We start from the raw sequence: 6,258 nt of genomic DNA on the forward strand, positions 1-6,258 counted from the left end.
GACCTTCTCACCGTCTGATCCAGCTTAAATTTGGAGACCTTAAAGATAGAAGTATCAGCTTTCCAGTGCACTTTACAGCTTGGCAATCCAACGGTTCAATCAAAAGATACGCGAAGAGCAAGATGTCCCGTAAACCAGCCGGCAAGCACTTCCACCTGCGGCCAACAAGCAATTTTCCGCGGTCAGGAGCATCCCGACCGCGGCAAACCACTCATTCCCCACGTTCAGAGCACTCCCGACCGCGGCCAGCAACCTCCGAGCCCAAAAAGCCTATTTCTGAAGCCCACATTTGGAGAAACCTTTAGTGACGTCCAGAGAGGTCTTGAGCACTATAAATACATGTCTTGGGAACCCTAAACGATCATCCATCATCACCACCGAATTATTTACTTCATACTTTTATTGTTTTTGCTTTAGCTTTTAGGGAGAGAGAGATTTGTTCTCTTGAACTCTTGTTCTTTCTTTTTCTATTTCGTTTTCTATTCTACTTCTTAATACTATGCTTTTGATTTCGTTTATTATGTCTGAGTAGTTTTATTGTTGGGATTAAGAGATTTTCGATGGGTATTTATATGTTCGATGAGGATTCCATGAGCTTTTGAGCCGAATCTTAGAACTTTTTCTTCTGAATTCGTTTTTACTGCATGAGAGTAGCGTCATGAACTACAATCTGATCCAGATGCTTGGTGACACGAAAGTGTTCATCAGGTATCAGATCTAGTTTGGGAGAGCAAAACAAACATAGGAGTGGAAACCTACCTATGGGTGATTTGTGAATTAGGACGAGTCTTAAACATAATGCATCTCTTTTCTTCTTGGGCCAGAGTGGAAACCTACTGGTCAGGGTTGAGAGAGATAGTTGTCTATGATCACGACAGTGGCATATTCATACGTCTGTGACTCCAGTTCGAAAAGTTTAAGCTAAGATCTTACCAAATTTCCTCTCTAGCAATGTTTTGAATTGTTCGTACCCCTGAGAAAACTTCCCTGAACCCCAACGCCTTCTTCCTTATTGATTTACACCGATTTTCTTTCAGCCTTAGTTCAATATTGTCTTTCCTTTTTAGTTCATTTTCATTTAAGCATTAGAATATCCGTTTTTATCATTTTTAGTCATTTTCATTAAGTTTAGTTATTACGTCATTTAATTCTCGTATTCTCTTTTAATATTTTGTTTTTTACATTTTAAACACACTACCAAACCCCCACTAAACAGTTTTTGTTCTAGACTTCCTTACTTTAATCTTATTTCAAAGGCTTTTTACAGGAAAAGATCCTCCTTCCCTGTGGATTCGATCCCTAAGTACTACAATCGATCAGCTGTGCACTTGCGGCTATTGATTTCAATTAGGGTAAAACTTGACAACCCTCACGACAACCACACAGTCAGACCATCAACAGGGAGGGAGGATCTTTCTGCAAAAGCCTTCGAAAGAAATATAAAGTAAGGAATTCTAGAACCAGGCGAGTTTTGTGAGGGTCTTGGTTGTGTGTTTAAAACGTAAAAACTAATCTTAAAGGGAAAATATGGGAATTAAAATGACCTAATAACTAAACTTAACGAAAATGGGTAAAAACGACAACTAGACAAAAGCTTGAATAAAAACAGGGTTACGAAAACGAAAACGGAAAAACAGCTAAACCTAATTGCTTCAATGAAAACCGATTGAAAGACTAAAGAAACTAGACTAAAGCTTGAATAAAAATCGGTGTGAATCTATAGAAAAAGAGGCGTTGGGGTTCAAGTAAGTTTTCTCAGGGGTATGAACGATTCAAAATATTGCTAGAGAGTAAATTTGATAAGATCTTAGCTTAAACTTTTTCGAACTGGAGTCACGGACGTATAAATACGCCACTGTCATGATCATAGACAAATATCTCTCTTAACCCTGACCAGTAGGTTTCCACTCTGGCCCTGGAAAAGAAGAGATGCATTATGTTTAAGACTCGTCAGCATTCACAAATCGCCCATATGTAGGTTTCCACTCCTATATTTTTTTTGCTCTCCCAAACTAGATCTGACACCGGATGAACACTTTCGTGTCACCAAGCATCTGGATCAGATTGTAGTTCATGACAATACTCTCATGTAGTAAAAAAACGAATTCAGAAGAAAATGTTCTAGGATTCGGCTCAATAGCTCATGGAATCCTCATCGAACACATATATCCCCATCGAAAATCTCTTAGACCAAACAATAAAACTACTCAGACATGATAAACGAAATCAAAAACTTAGTATTAAAAAGTAGTACAGAAACCGAAATTGAAAAAGAAAGAACAAGGGTTCAAGAGATAGATCTCTCTCTCCCTAAAAGCTAAGAACAAAGCTGATAACACCGGATTTTGACCATTTTTATGGATCACTTTAATGTCTTTTACAGATGTTTTTACTCCATTTTCAAAGGTTTTCAAAGGATTTCTATGTTTTCGGATTTTAAAAGACTTTTCAGGTAATTTTGGATAAAGAGGCACAAATTGGAACAAAAAGACTTTTTTGGATAAATGCAGGCCGTCAGAACTCTCATGGAGAGACGAAGACCTTCTCACTGTCCGATCAGCCTCAAAATTAGAAAACTTATATAAGAATCAACCAGCTTTCAAATGCAATTGGTTTTGAGACATTCCAAAAGTTGGATCTCAAGATATTCCATTAGCCCTGGAGCCACGCGACCGAGGCCACCAGCCCATTCCCCGCGATGACAAGTTTCCCGACCGCGGCCAACCACCTATTTCCCGCGGTCATGTCATTCCCGACCGCGGCCGGCCAACCCTGAATTAAAGCCCATATTTCTGAAGCCCAAAGTCATTTCTCAGCCTCAATTCCAGAACCCTAGAGACCATGGAGTATTGAAGACTATAAAGACTTGTCATTTAGGTCGTTTTTAGACAACCATCTTCATACTTTACAAAAACCCTTTTTCCTTGAGCCATTTTTATGCGATTTTTGTAGAAGATTGTTCTAGTCTGAGTTCTTCAATAAAGAAGCTTTCTTCCACCTCTTTTCTCTATTGTTTTTGATTACTTTTATTAAAACCAATGATGATGTCGACCTCAGCTATGTCTGAGTAGATCCCGAGTTAGGCTTACGATTCCCGAAAGGGGCTCTCATAATTGATTAAGACATCTAGGTTTATAGATCTGGGATTTTACCTTTGTTCTCTGTTTATTCTCGTTCTTATTGCATGTATGTTTGATTGATCACCTAGTATCTGATCTAGATAGTTAGTGTTGCGAAAGTTTTCATTAAGTATCAGACCTAGAATGAAACAGGCGATTTTTCCGTAGGAGTGGAAACCTAACTGCGGCGAGATCGTGAGTATTGCGAGTCTTGTGCAGCTCTTGCGTACTCTCCCATCCAGGGCCAGAGTGGAAACCTACTGGTCAGGGTTGCGAGAAACAGTTAGTTATGATCACGACAGTGACGTAGTCATACCGCCGTACTCTAGCTCTAGAACCCTATATTTTGATATCCGTCAATCCCAATCTATCATCCCTAGTGTTAAAACCGATTATGATCCCTGTAGAGTTCCCGAAAGCTCAGCGTTTTTGGCCATAGTTTACAAACCAATCGATTTTGACTTGCTTATGTAGATCTGCATTTCGATTGCTTTAGTTCGATATTTTGCTTGCTTTATTTGCTTTTTCGATTTTTCTACTTGTTTTCTAGGATAGATTTATTTACTTTCTTTTGTTTTAGTTTGATCCGTGACAAACAACCAACATCAAAAGCTAATCAAGTCTACACATAAAGTTAGAAACCGTAGAAGAATACTAGGCACAAAAATCTATGTGGATTTGATCCCTAAATACTACAATTGATTAGCTGTGCACTTGCGGATTTCATTTGTTTTTGTTAAGGGTAAAACTTGTTCCTTCACGGAGTTGACACGCATTAAAGTTTTAGCGCCGTTGCCGGGAATTTGTTTCGCTGCCCTTTGTTATTTTTCTTGTTCTAATTTCTGTTCTAGACACCTGATCTCTAGTTCTTTCTTAAATTTTTGCTGAATTATTTTTTCCTTCTTTTGTTTTTCTCTAAATTTGCATGAATACCAGGTGCAGACCTGTAGAAAACATTCCAATTCTAGACGAGATAGACAGACACGAAAGAGAACTTCGAAGACTTAGACGAACGCAAGGAATGGCCAACGACAACCAGCCTGGAGATCCTATTAACCGAGCTTTAAATATGGACCAAGACGGGTCCAAACATGGAGAAAATGAAGAGAACGATCACAGAGGAGGTGATCGTGCTAGACAAGATGGAGAAGGGATGAGGTTCCTCCAAGAAACCACCAAAACCGCGAGAGAGAAGAACGTGAAGACCTTGATGCATTTATCAATGCAGCCGATGGTGACCACCAAGGGATGCAGCAGAATGGACGTGTTAACCGCCCTGTTCAGCCAGCAAATCAACATCGAAGAAAAGCTAGGAACCATCGCATAGCTGATTTTCAGAACCGATCTCGAATTCAAGTTCCATTTCCGACCCGGAATGAGTTTGAAGTCAAGCCTCAAATAATCTCATTGGTGAAACAAAACCAATTCCATGGAGTTCCTTCTGAACACCCAATGGACGATATCGAGCTCTTTGAAGAAATCTGCAGCATGATGAGAACAAACCAAGTTCCATCAGACTATTTAAAGGGTAAGTTGTTCCCTTTTTCATTAGCAGACAAAGCTCACCGTTGGTTGAAATCTTTGCCTGCAGGATCGATTACAAATTGGGAAGAGTGTAAAAATGCTTTCCTGAATCACTTCTATACTAAGTCAAGGTCGAACTTGTTGAGACCCAAGATCTCAAGCTTTCAGCAAGGACCGACTGAACCTTTCTATGAAGCCTAGGAACGTTTTAAGGAGTATTAACGTGATTGCCGTCACCATGGATTTCCCGGATCAAGTATGCTGAGCACCATTTACAGAGGTTTGCAACCAAAATACAAACTTTCGCTTGATACAGCTTGCAATGGAGATTTTCAGAAATATTAGTGGCTGTGGACTATGTGTCCAAATTGGTTGAGGCTATTGCTTCCCCTACCAATGATTCCAAGGTAGTGGTCAGGTTGTTCAAGAACATAATCTTCCCAAGATTTGGAGTACCCAGGGTTGTTATTTCTAATGGAGGTTTCCACTTTGTGAACAAAACTTTTCAGGGATTGCTGGAAGAAGCATGGAGTGAAACATAAGGTAGACACCTTATCATCCTCAAACTAGTGGCCAGGTTGAAGTGTCTAATAGACAGATTAAAGCCATTCTTGAGAGGACTGTTAGCTCAAGCAGAAAAGATTGGAGCAAAAGGCTTGATGATGCATTGTGGGCTTATACAACAGCCTTTAAGACTCCAATTGTGACATCTCCTTTCAGTCTGCTATATGGGAAGAGCTGCCACCTTCCTGTTGAGCTGGAGTACAAGGCATTATGGGCTGTGAAGTTGCTGAACTTTGATATAAAACCAGCTCAAGAGAAAAGAATAATCCAACTCCATGAACTTGAAGAGATCAGGTTGGGGACTTTTGGGAACTCCAAGATCTATAAAGAAAAGACCAAAGCTCTACATGATCAAAAGATTTTGAAAAGGGAGTTCAAGAAAGGTGATTTGGTGTTGCTGTTCAACTCTAGGCTTAAGTTATTTCCTGGAAAACTTAAGTCTAGATTGCCTGTTCCCTTTAAGATTCTTGAAGTTAGGCCATATGGAGCTGTTGTGCTAGAAGGCAAAGATGGTCAAGAGTTTGTGGTCAATGGCCAAAGGATCAAGCACTACCTAGTCTCACAAAGGAAGGAGGAAGCTACATCAGTTCCCCTTCTTGATCCACCATCAGCATAAATTTGGTATCAAAATCAAACTTAGAGACTTTAAACAAAGTGCTCTTGGGAGACACCCAAGCTTATCCTTTGTAAAGAAGGAACAGAGCCGCAGGAATACTCGCTGTTTAAACCGGGACGGGAGTGCGAGTTGATACAAAAGGATCACAGACCGCGCACCAAAAGAGGGATCCAAAAGGTTTAAGTGTCAAAACGTGCAAGAAGAGCGTTCGGCTCGGGTACAAAGAAAACCAGGCTGCAGTAACACTCGCTAAATACACCGACCTGGTCATGCGAGATGGTCCAGGAGAAAAAACCTGTGGCGTTCAAGTGTTAAAAATGTGCGAGACAGGCATGCTGGTCAGACCAAGAAGGTCCCAGGTCGCACGAAAATTCGCCGTTTACACCGGCCTGAGAATGCGTGTTGTTTCAAGGAGGACACCAGGTCGCACGATGA

The 6,258-nt window shown here is 40.4% G+C and overlaps 1 pseudogene; it reads right to left on the reverse strand.

The window, feature by feature from the left end:
• Window positions 1-4,787: 4,787 nt before the first annotated feature.
• LOC112083223 lies at window positions 4,788-4,888 on the reverse strand (annotated as a pseudogene).
• Between the last annotated feature and the right edge of the window lie 1,370 nt (window positions 4,889-6,258).

This window comes from Eutrema salsugineum, unplaced genomic scaffold, assembly GCF_000478725.1.
Source record: "Eutrema salsugineum unplaced genomic scaffold, Eutsalg1_0 scaffold_7, whole genome shotgun sequence".
Classification (NCBI taxonomy): Eukaryota; Viridiplantae; Streptophyta; class Magnoliopsida; order Brassicales; family Brassicaceae; genus Eutrema; species Eutrema salsugineum.